Source organism: Thalassophryne amazonica, chromosome 16, assembly GCF_902500255.1.
Source record: "Thalassophryne amazonica chromosome 16, fThaAma1.1, whole genome shotgun sequence".
In the NCBI taxonomy this organism is placed as follows: domain Eukaryota; kingdom Metazoa; phylum Chordata; class Actinopteri; order Batrachoidiformes; family Batrachoididae; genus Thalassophryne; species Thalassophryne amazonica.
Genome location: NC_047118.1, coordinates 75,070,366 through 75,083,146, shown reverse-complemented (window position 1 = coordinate 75,083,146; position 12,781 = coordinate 75,070,366).

Here is a 12,781-nt window from a genome sequence, read left to right as displayed (position 1 = left end):
GGGCACTAGATGGCACCCTACTTCCATTAATCACACATCAGACACAGCCCGTGACCTTGGTTGTGTCTGGGAATCACAGGGAGGAGATCGTGTTTCACGTAACACCTTCTACCTCCCGAGTGATTTTGGGGTTCCCATGGATGGTGAAGCACAATCCCCGGATTGATTGGCCGTATGGGGTTGTGACGCAGTGGAGCGAAACCTGCCACCGGGAGTGCTTAGGATCCTCGGTTCCACCCGGCATGACGGCTACTGAGGAGGTCAAAGTTCCCCGCAATCTGTCGGCGGTGCCAAAGGAGTACCACGATTTTGCTGACGTCTTCAGCAAAGATCTGGCACTCACTCTTCCCCCGCACCGACCGTACGATTGTGCCATCGATTTGATCCCGGGCGTTGAGTACCCGTCCAGCAGGCTGTACAACCTCTCATGTCCGGAACGCGAATCAATGGAGACCTACATCCGGGACTCCTTAGCCGCCGGGCTGATCCGGAACTCCACATCCCCGATGGGTGCGGGTTTCTTTTTCGTGGGTAAAAAAGACGGCGGACTCCGTCCATGCATCGATTACAGAGGGCTGAACGAGATCACGGTTCGCAACCGATACCCGTTACCTCTGTTGGATTCGGTGTTCACGCCCCTGCATGGAGCCAAAATCTTCACTAAACTTGATCTTAGGAATGCGTACCACCTAGTTCGGATCCGGAAGGGAGATGAATGGAAGACGGCATTTAACACCCCGTTAGATCACTTTGAGTACCTGGTCATGCCGTTCGGCCTCACTAACACCCCCGCGACGTTCCAAGCCTTGGTAAATGACGTCTTGCGGGACTTCCTGCATCGGTTTGTCTTCGTATATCTGGATGATATACTCATCTTTTCTCCGGACCCTGAGACTCATGTCCAGCCTGTACGTCAGGTCCTACAGCGGTTGTTAGAGAACCGGTTGTTCGTGAAGGGCGAGAAGTGTGAGTTCCACCGCACTTCTTTGTCCTTCCCCTGGGGTTCATCATCTCCTCCAACTCTGTCGCCCCTGATCCGGCCAAGGTCGCGGCGGTGAGAGATTGGCCCCAACCAACAAGCCGAAGGAAGCTGCAACAGTTCCTCGGCTTTGCGAATTTTTACCGGAGGTTCATTAAGGGCTACAGTCAGGTAGTTAGCCCCCTGACTGCCGTGACCTCCACTAAAGTCCCCTTCACCTGGTTGGATTGGTGCGAAGCCGCGTTTAAGGAGTTGAAACGTCGGTTCTCGACTGCACCAGTTCTGGTGCAGCCTGACCCTGATCGCCAGTTTATTGTCGAAGTGGATGCCTCTGTACTCGGGATAGGACGCCGTGCTGTCCCAGAGCGGGGAGTCCAATAAGGTTCTCCATCCTTGTGCCTATTTTTCCAGCCAGGTTGACCCCAGCTGAGCGCAACTATGAGTTGGCATCGGGAAACGTCCTCGCGGTGGAAGGAGGCTCTTGAAGAGGTGAGACACCTGTTGGAGGGAGCGCATTGCCTTCACGGTTTCACGGACCATCGGAACCTGGAGTACATCCGGACCGCCAAGCGCTGACCCCATGGCAAGCCCGCTGGTCTCTGTTCTTCGGCGCTTTGACTTCCAGATAACATACCGCCCCGGGACTAAGAACCAATGATCGGACGCACTGTCCCGGGTGCACAAAGAGGAAGCCAAGCTGAGCTGTCGGATCCAACCAAGACCATCATCCCCGAGTCCACTGTCGTGGCCACCCTCACTGGGACGTGGAGAAGGACCGTCCGGAGGCCCTGGCAAGAAACCCGGACCCGGGGACCGGCCCCTAAGAACCGATTGTACGTCCCACCACGAAGCAGCAGCTGCCGTCTTGGACTTCTGTCAGGGTCCAAGCTCTCCTGTCACTCCCGGGCTGCGTACGGACCGTGGCAGGTGTCCAGCAGCGCTTCTGGTGGGCGTCCCTGGAAGCCGACGTCCGCGGACTACGGCCAGGCCTGTACCACCTGTGCCATGGGGAAGGTGGACCATAGGAGGACCACGGGCCTCCTCCAGCCCTGCCGGTGCCCTCATCGCCCCTGGTCCCCACATCGGCCTGGACTTCATCACGGGCCTCCCGCGTCCCACGGCGCAAAACCGTCATCCTCACGATAGTGGACCGGCTTCTCCAAGGCGGCCCACTTCGTGGCCCTCCCGAAGCTCCCGACGGCCCAGGAGACGGCAGACCTCCTGGTCCACCACGTGTGCGTACTGCATGGGATACCAATCAGACATCGTATCATATCGTGGTCCCCGTTCTCCTCGCAGGTCTGGAGGACTTTCTGTAAAGGAGCTGGGGGCCACCGTGAGTCTCTCGTCCGGGTACCACCCCAGACAAACGGCCATGCAGAACGGGCTAACCCAGGAGCTGGAGCAGGCCCGTTCGCTGCCTGTAACCTCCGCGCACCCAGCCGGCGGCCTGGAGTAACCATCTGGCCTGGGATCGAGTATGCCCATAACAGCCAGCGTCTCGTCTGCTACCGGCCTCTCCCAGTTGAGGCGTGTTTGGGGTACCAGCCCCCATTGTTCCCGGCTTGTGGAGGGAGAGGTCGGAGTGCTCTCGGTCCAGGCCACCTCAGGAGGTTCCGCCGGGTGTGGCGGACCGCCCGTTCTGCCCTGTTGAAGGCTCGGACGAGGCCAAGGCCCCATGCAGATCGCCGGCGTTCCACGGCCCCTGCTACCAGCCCAGCGGCAGGAGGTGTGGCTATCTACCAAGGACATACCACTCCAGGTCGAATCACCAAAACTCAAAGACCACTACATCGGACCGTTCACCATCCTCAAGGTCCTCAGCCCGGCCGCAGTGAAGCTGCAGCTGCCAGCTTCACTGCGGATCCACCCTGTCTTCCATGTGTCCCGTTTGAATCCCCGTCACACCTCTCCACTTTTCATCCCTGGACCTGCACCGCCTCCTGCCCGGATCATCAACGGGGAGCCGGCATGGACCGTGCGTCAGCTCCTGGACATCCGTCGGAAGGGCCGGGGGTTCCAATACCTGGTGGACTGGGAGGGGTACGGACCCGAAGAACGCTCCTGGGTGAAGAGGAGCTTCATCCTGGACCCAGCCCTCCTGGCTGAGTTCTACCACCGTCACCCGGATAAACCTGGTCGAGCGCCAGGAGGCGCCCATTGAGGGGGGGGGGTCCTGTTGTGTGGGCCGCCAGAAGAGGAGGTACTGCTGGCCCACCACCACCAGATTGGCCCCTGCTTGGAGTGCGGGCCTTCAAACACGAATGAGGGGCGTCGGAGCAACGGAGAGTGACAGTGTCATTCATCATCTGCACCAGCTGTTCACTCATTACACACTCACCATAAAAGCCGGACTACAACTCCACCTCCCCGCATGAGAAATCAGCAACCAAGAGGTAATCTTCTCTGTGGTAAATTTCTCTGCTAACGTACTCTTCCTTGCAGCCACTTGCCCTGTGGTGTTCTATCGAGCTGGATAAGGGCGTGACCGCGGACGACTTCGCATCAAGGCTCCGTAGCAGATAAGTGGTTACACGAGGAGCTGCACGAGTGTGTGATTGGAGGTGGAGGTGCTCCCTCCTTGGAGAACATTGACTGTGAGTGGACTACTGAGTGTGCGGATTCACACTCACCTGGATTTTCTCTGTTCTCTGCCAGCAGTACCAGGTCGACAGCCGAGAGGCAGAGGGCCACCTGGTGACTCGGGACTTGGCGGCTCCGGTGTTCTTCAGGCCCGCTGGTGGTGGAAGCTGTGTGGGAATCAGCTCTTCTCTCGCCAGAGGTCTTCTATCTTCGAGCCTGCCCACACGTCACCTGGTGTATCACTGGCAATCCATATCTCTGTCTATATTACGATGTGTGTTTCCACAACATTAAATTGTTACTGGTTGGCTTATCCATTGTCCGTTCCTTAGCGCCCCCTGTTGTGGGTCCGTGTCACGACACCTTCCCAACAAGGCCCCTGTAGTTGGTGCGGACCAATGTAGCTTAGCCGCCATTAGTTCCCCTCTGGCAGATCCCGAGCAGCCGGGAAAGCAGGCCGACTGGGTGACTGTGAGGAGGAAGCGTAGCCCTAAACAGAAGCCCCGTGTACACCGCCAACCCGTTCACATTTCTAACCGTTTTTCCCCACTCGGCGACACACCCGCCGAGGATCAAACTCTGGTTATTGGCGACTCTGTTTTGAGAAATGTGAAGTTAGCGACACCAGCAACCATAGTCAATTGTCTTCTGGGGGCCAGAGCAGGCGACATTGAAGGAAATTTGAAACTGCTGGCTAAGGCTAAGCGTAAATTGGTAAGATTGTAATTCACGTCGGCATCTAATTGTGACACCCGGTTATGCCAATCAGAGGTCACTAAATTAACATTGAATTGGTGTTGTAACTTTGCCAATAAAACAATTTCAGACTCTATAGTTTTCTCTGGGCCCCTCCCCAATCGGACCGGGGTGACAGTTTAGCCGCATGTTCTCCTTGAATTGCTGGCTGTCTGAGTGGTGCCCAAAAATGAGGTGGGCTTCATAGATACTTGGCAAAGTTCTGGGGAAAACCTGGTCTTGTTAGGAGAGACGAATCCATCCACTTTGGATGGAGCAGCTCTCATTTCTAGAAATATGGCCAATTTTCTTAAATCCTCCAAACCGTGACTATATCCAGCGTTGGGACCAGGATAGCAGAGTTGTAGTCTACACCACCTCTCTGCAGCTTCTCTCCCCCTGCCATCCCCTCATTACCCATGCTCGTAGAGACGGTGCCTGCTCCCAGACCACCAATAACCAGCAAAAATCTATTTAAGCATAAAATTCAAAAAGAAAAAATAATATAGCACCCTTCAACTGCACCACAGACTAAAACAGTTAAATGTGGTCTATTAAACATTAGGTCTCTCTCTTCTAAGTCCCTGTTAGTAAATGATATAATAATTGATCAACATATTGATTTATTCTGCCTTACAGAAACCTGGTTACGCAGGATGAATATGTTAGTTAAATGAGTCAACACCCCCGAGTCACACTAACTGCCAGAACGCTCGTAGCACGGGCCGAGGCAGAGGATTAGCAGCAATCTTCCATTCCAGCTTATTAATTAATCAAAAACCCAGACAGAGCTTTAATTCATTTGAAAGCTTGACTCTTAGTCTTGTCCATCCAAATTGGAAGTCCCAAAAAACCAGTTTTATTTGTTATTATCTATCGTCCACCTGGTCGTTACTGTGAGTTTCTCTGTGAATTTTCAGACCTTTTGTCTGACTTAGTGCTTAGCTCAGATAAGATAATTATAGTGGGCGATTTTAACATCCACATAGATGCTGAGAATGACAGCCTCAACACTGCATTTAATCTATTATTAGACTCAATTGGCTTTGCTCAAATGTAAATGAGTCCACCCACCACTTTAATCATATCTTAGATCTTGTTCTGACTTATGGTATGGAAATTGAAGACTTAACAGTATTCCCTGAAAAACTCCCTTCTGTCTGATCATTTCTTAATAACATTTACATTTACTCTGATGGACTACCCAGCAGTGGGGAATAAGTTTCATTACACTAGAAGTCTTTCAGAAAGCGCTGTAACTAGGTTTAAGGATATGATTCCTTCTTTATGTTCTCTAATGCCAATACCAACACAGTGCAGAGTAGCTACCTAAACTCTGTAAGTGAGATAGAGTATCTCGTCAATAGTTTTACATCCTCATTGAAGACAACTTTGGATGCTGTAGCTCCTCTGAAAAGAGAGCTTTAAATCAGAAGTCCCCTGACTCCATGGTATAACTCACAAACTCGCAGCTTAAAGCAGATAACCCGTAAGTTGGAGAGGAAATGGCGTCTCACTAATTTAGAAGATCTTCACTTACCCTGGAAAAAGAGTCTGTTGCTCTATAAAAAAGCCCTCCGTAAAGCTACTACTCATTTCTTTTCAGCACTGTAGCCAGGCTGACAAAGAGTCAGAGCTCTATTGAGCCGAGTATTCCTTTAACTTTAACTAGTAATGACTTCATGACTTTCTTTGCTAATAAAATTTTAACTATTAGAGAAAAAATTACTCATAACCATCCCAAAGACGTATCGTTATCTTTGGCTGCTTTCAGTGATGCCGGTATTTGGTTAGACTCTTTCTCTCAGATTGTTCTGTCTGAGTTATTTTCATTAGTTACTTCATCCAAATCATCAACATGTCTATTAGACCCCATTCCTACCAGGCTGCTCAAGGAAGCCCTACCATTATTTAATGCTTCGATCTTAAATATGATCAATCTATCTTTATTAGTTGGCTATGTACCAAAGGCTTTTAAGGTGGCAGTAATTAAACCATTACTTAAAAAGCCATCACTTGACCCAGCTATCTTAGCTAATTATAGGCCAATCTCCAACCTTCCTTTTCTCTCTCTCTCATCCTCTTGCTTGCCTCTACTGGTGGTTGGCTCTCACTGCGGTATTGTATCACTTCCTGTTCCGGAGCACAGCGGTGTTTTTCTGTATCTGTTAGCTGTTTAATCTGCGCAGTTAGATTGATCTAGTTATCTAGATTACGATTTGTTTCCCAGTGTAATCTTTACGTGCCTTAACTAAAGCACTCCTTCTGCTGAATCACCTCTAAATTATTTACACATTATTCACTTTGCGTGTTTTAGGAATCCGCTAGCTTAGCGTAGCTACTAGCTCTTAGCCGATTTAGCATGGCGGCTTCTCCTGTCTCTCCCGCACTTCTCTGCTCTGGGTGTGAAATGTTTAGTTATTCCTCGGCCTCCTTTAGCAGTAACGGTACTTGTAATAAGTGTAGCTTATTCGTAGCTTTGGAGGCCAGGCTGGGCGAATTGGAGACTCGGCTCCGCCCCGTGGAACATTCTACAGCTAGCCAGGCCCCTGTAGTCGGTGCGGACCAAGGTAGCTTAGCCGCCGTTAGTTCCCCCCTGGCAGATCCCGAGCAGCGGAAAGCAGGCCGACTGGGTGACTGTGAGGAGGAAGCGTAGCCCTAAACAGAAGCCCGTGTACACCGCCAACTCGTTCACATTTCTAAGTTTTTTCCCCACTCGACGACACACCCACTGAGGATCAATCAGAAGTGTCTGACTCCGTGGTATAACTCACAAACTCGTAGCTTAAAGCAGATAACCCGTAAGTTGGAGAGGAAATGGCGTCTCACTAATTTAGAAGATCTTCACTTAGCCTGGAAAAAGAATCTGTTGCTCTATAAAAAAAAGCCCTCCGTAAAGCTAGGACATCTTTCTACTCATCACTATTAGAAGAAAATAAGAACAACCCCAGGTTTCTTTTCAGCCTGTAGCCAGGCTGACAAAGAGTCAGAGCTCTATTGAGCTGAGTATTCCATTAACTTTAACTAGTAATGACTTCATGACTTTCTTTGCTAACAAAATTTTAACTATTAGAGAAAAAATTACTCATTAGTTGGCTATGTACCACAGGCTTTTAAGGTGGCAGTAATTAAACCATTACTTAAAAAGCCATCACTTGACCCAGCTATCTTAGCTAATTATAGGCCAATCTCCAACCTTCCTTTTCTCTCAAAAATTCTTGAAAGGGTAGTTGTAAAACAGCTAACTGATCATCTGCAGAGGAATGGTCTATTTGAAGAGTTTCATAGTCAGGTTTTTAGAATTCATCATAGTAACAGAAACAGCATTAGTGAAGGTTACAAATGATCTTCTTATGGCCTCGGACAGTTGGACTCATCTGCTGTGCTTGTTCTGTTAGACCTCAGTGCTGCTTTTGATTACTGTTGACCATAAATTTTATTACAGAGATTAGAGCATGCCATAGGTATTAAAGGCACTGCGCTGCGGTGGTTTGAATCATATTTGGTCTAATAGATTACAATTTGTTCATGTAAATGGGGAACTCTTCTTCACAGACTAAAGTTAATTATGGAGGTTCCACAAGGTTCTGTGCTAGGACCAATTTTATTCACTTATACTGCTTCCCTTAGGCAGTATTATTTACGGTATTGCTTAAATTTTCATTGTTACGCAGATGATACCCAGCTTTATCTATCCATGAAGCCAGAGGACACACACCAATTAGCTAAATTGCAGGATTGTCTTACAGACATAAAGACATGGATGACCTCTAATTTCCTGCTTTTAAACTCAGAAAAAACTGAAGTTATTGTACTTGGCCCCACAAATCTTAGAAACATGGTGTCTAACCAGATCCTTACTCTGGATGGCATTACCCTGACCTCTAGTAATACTGTGAGAACTCTTGGAGTCATTTTGATCAGGATATGTCATTCAAAGCGCATATTAAACAAATATGTAGGACTGCTTTTTGCATTTACGCAATATCTCTAAAATCAGAAAGGTCTTGTCTCAGAGTGATGCTGAAAAAACTAATTCCATGCATTTATTTCCTCTAGGCTGGACTATTGTAATTCATTATTATCAGGTTGTCCTAAAAGTTCCCTAAAAAGCCTTCAGTTATTCAAAATGCTGCAGCTAGAGTACTGACAGGGACTAGAAGGAGTGAGCATATCTCACCCATATTGGCCTCTCTTCATTGGCTTCCTGTTAATTCTAGAATAGAATTTAAAAATTCTTCTTCTTACTTATAAAGGTTTTGAATAATCAGGTCCCATCTTATCTTAGGGACCTCGTAGTACCATATCACCCCAATAGAGCGCTTCGCTCTCAGACTGCAGGCTTACTTGTAGTTCCTAGGGTTTGTAAGAGTAGAATGGGAGGCAGAGCCTTCAGCTTTCAGGCTCCTCTCCTGTGGAACCAGCTCCCAATTCAGATCAGGGGAGACAGACACCCTTTCTACTTTTAAGATTAGGCTTAAAAACTTTCCTTTTGCTAAAGCTTATAGTTAGGGCTGGATCAGGTGACCCTGAACCATCCCTTAGTTATGCTGCTATAGACGTAGACTGCTGGGGGGTTCCCATGATGCACTGTTTCTTTCTCTTTTTGCTCTGTATGCACCACTCTGCATTTAATCATTAGTGATCGATCTCTGCTCCCCTCCACAGCATGTCTTTTTCCTGGTTCTCTCCCTCAGCCCCAACCAGTCCCAGCAGAAGACTGCCCCTCCCTGAGCCTGGTTCTGCTGGAGGTTTCTTCCTGTTAAAAGGGAGTTTTTCCTTCCCACTGTAGCCAAGTGCTTGCTCACAGGGGGTCGTTTTGACCGTTGGGGTTTTACATAATTATTGTATGGCCTTGCCTTACAATATAAAGCGCCTTGGGGCAACTGTTTGTTGTGATTTGGCGCTATATAAAAAAATTGATTGATTGATTGATTGATCATCTGCAGAGGAATGGTCTATTTGAAGAGTTTCAGTCAGGTTTTAGAATTCATCATAGTACAGAAACAGCATTAGTGAAGGTTACAAATGATCTTCTTATGGCCTCAGACAGTGGACTCATCTCTGTGCTTGTTCTGTTAGACCTCAGTGCTGCTTTTGATACTGTTGACCATAAAATTTTATTACAGAGATTAGAGCATGCCATAGGTATTAAAGGTACTGCGCTGCGGTGGTTTGAATCATATTTATCTAATAGATTACAATTTGTTCATGTAAATGGGGAATCTTCTTCACAGACTAAGGTAATTATGAGTTCCACAGGGTCTGTGCTAGGACCAATTTTATTCACTTATACATGCTTCCCTTAGGCAGTATTATTAGACGGCATTGCTTAAATTTTCATTGTTACGCAGATGATACCCAGCTTTATCTATCCATGAAGCCAGAGGACACACACCAATTAGCTAAACTGCAGGATTGTCCGTACAGGCATAAAGACATGGATGACCTCTAATTTCCTGCTTTTAAACTCAGATAAAACTGAAGTTATTGTACTTGGCCCCACAAATCTTAGAAACATGGTGTCTAACCAGATCCTTACTCTGGATGGCATTACCCTGACCTCTAGTAATACTGTGAGAAATCTTGGAGTCATTTTTGATCAGGATATGTCATTCAAAGGGCATATTAAACAAATATTTAGGACTGCTTTTTTGCATTTACGCAATATCTCTAAAATTAGAAAGGTCTTGTCTCAGAGTGATGCTGAAAAACTAATTCATGCATTTATTTCCTCTAGGCTGGACTATTGTAATTCATTATTATCAGGTTGTCCTAAAAGTTCCCTAAAAAGCCTTCAGTTAATTCAAAATGCTGCAGCTAGAGTACTAACGGGGACTAGAAGGAGAGAGCATATCTCACCCATATTGGCCTCTCTTCATTGGCTTCCTGTTAATTCTAGAATAGAATTTAAAATTCTTCTTCTTACTTAGAAGGTTTTGAATAATCAGGTCCCATCTTATCTTAGGGACCTCATAGTACCATATCACCCCAGTAGAGCGCTTCGCTCTCAGACTGCAGGCTTACTTGTAGTTCCTAGGGTTTGTAAGAGTAGAATGGGAGGCAGAGCCTTCAGCTTTCAGGCTCCTCTCCTGTGGAACCAGCTCCCAATTCGGATCAGGGAGACAGACACCCTCTCTACTTTTAAGATTAGGCTTAAAACTTTCCTTTTTGCTAAAGCTTATAGTTAGGGCTGGATCAGGTGACCCTGAACCATCCCTTAGTTATGCTGCTATAGACTTAGACTGCTGGGGGGTTCCCATGATGCACTGAGTGTTTCTTTCTCTTTTTGCTCTGTATGCACCACTCTGCATTTAATCATTAGTGATTGATCTCTGCTCCTCTCCACAGCTTGTCTTTTTCCTGGTTCTCTCCCTCAGCCCCAACCAGTCCCAGCAGAAGACTGCCCCTCCCTGAGCCTGGTTCTGCTGGAGGTTTCTTCCTGTTAAAAGGGAGTTTTTCCTTCCCACTGTCGCCAAGTGCTTGCTCACAGGGGGTCGTTTTGACCGTTGGGGTTTTTACGTAATTATTGTATGGCCTTGCCTTACAATATAGAGCGCCTTGGGGCAACTGTTTGTTGTGATTTGGCGCTATATAAATAAAATTGATTGATTGATTGAAGTACTAACCAGGGACCTGTACTACGAAGCGGGGTTAACTTACTCAGATGTAATCAATCAATTCAATGTAATCCAGGGTCAACCTCTTAAACCGGGGTTGACAAAACCTGGTTTCCTCAAGTGGTGTTAATCGGTACTACGACGCTGAATAAGATGTTGATTTGTTGAACCTGTGTTAACCTAATTGGAGTTTGTGCGCATTCACATAAAAGGGGCAGGTTGTAGCACATGTCACCATTTTTCAATGATGGCGCGGTCACCTTACTTTACCTAAGAATAATGCACGATTATTATGCGGAGCTACGAGGAATTTAAATTAATGTTAAGGGGGAAATCGAACACATCGTCTGCCAATAAAGCAAGACAGGCTTGTTGGAAACATATTGCTGATCGGGTAAATGCATAAGTACAATTCAATTGTTCTCCAAATCTGTTACAGATGATTAACCTGTAGAATGTCTAATATGTGTAAAAAAAATGACCTTCTTTCATTAATTACGCCCAGATGCAACACGATTCAGAAGTGGACATAGGCCTACTAATAATATGTAGGTTAATTTAATGTTTCCTAAATAGGCTACCTTGACTGTATGACTGCTATTCCTAATCCTGTCAATATTTCAGATGTAATAGCAGTGCCAAACGCACCTGGCAGCAGGTGAAGATGAAATATAAAAACATCCTTCAGAACGGTAGGTTTATATTCATAGCTTGATAAGCCCCATTTCGACCTAATTAATGGACATGCATTAGACCTATTTTGATATTAGTAATTACCCGCAATTGCATAAAGCCTTTCTTTGATTTGCATTGCGGATAAAAGGCCAGGGAAAACGACAAATGCATCCAACAGTTTAGATAGAGCAAGTACTACCTTGTGAATCATACGACATACAGTTTTCTTGCTCAGATGTTCAGCATCACCGATGGAATACATAAATTGTTTACTGGCAAAATAGGCACAAGACACATTATCTGCTCAATTGTCGGGGCATTGCTACACTGTAAAAAATGACTTTTTTGTACAGGAAAACGCTGGCAGCTGTTGTTACCAGGGAATTCCTGTAAAACATACAGCAGCACAGTAGATAACATTACAGACATAATATGTATATGGATTTACAGTGAATGAACCACAGGTGACTCACATTAAAAGAACTGTTAAATCTACAAACAGGAGCTCTCTTTTTTTGTACATTTAACAGCTGTATTTTTTACAGGAATTCCCTGGTAACCACAGCTGCCAGTGTTTTCCTGTAAAAACAACACTCTTTTTTTACAGTGTACAATGGGTGATGTTACAGACTTCTGGCCCGATCAGCTGACAAAGATAACGAATTCCCTCGGCTGAGAATCTGTATCTTCATAGAAATATGTCCGGGTATGTCAGCAGATTCTGGCGCTCTTTAAAAACTCTCGCCCTGCGAAGAGAACCCCTCACATTTGTGCCCCAATATCAAACGATCATCCAGGTTGCCGGCATTGTCTTCGGAGTGATTGAAGGTGGATGGACGGTACTTATAAAGGGAGTGGTTAAGCGAAAACCTCAAGCTAACCTAGAACATAACCTGCTCGGAGCAGGTTTGGCACACAGCATAAATTGCCATGGCAGCATACCTCGATCAAAACCTATCCACCTTTCGTAGTACGGATTAACCGGGAAGTTACTCCACACGTAATCAACTTACTCCCGACGTTACCCTGATAAGCCAGTAACCCCGCTTCGTATTACAGGCCCTGGTCCTGCACTGCTTAGCTTCTGAAGGGATCAGGCCTTACGCAGACAGACCTGGCTGCCGCTGCTTGGCTTATATGTTTCCAAATGAAAAGGTTATATAATGAGGATATATACAACCCCTGGCAA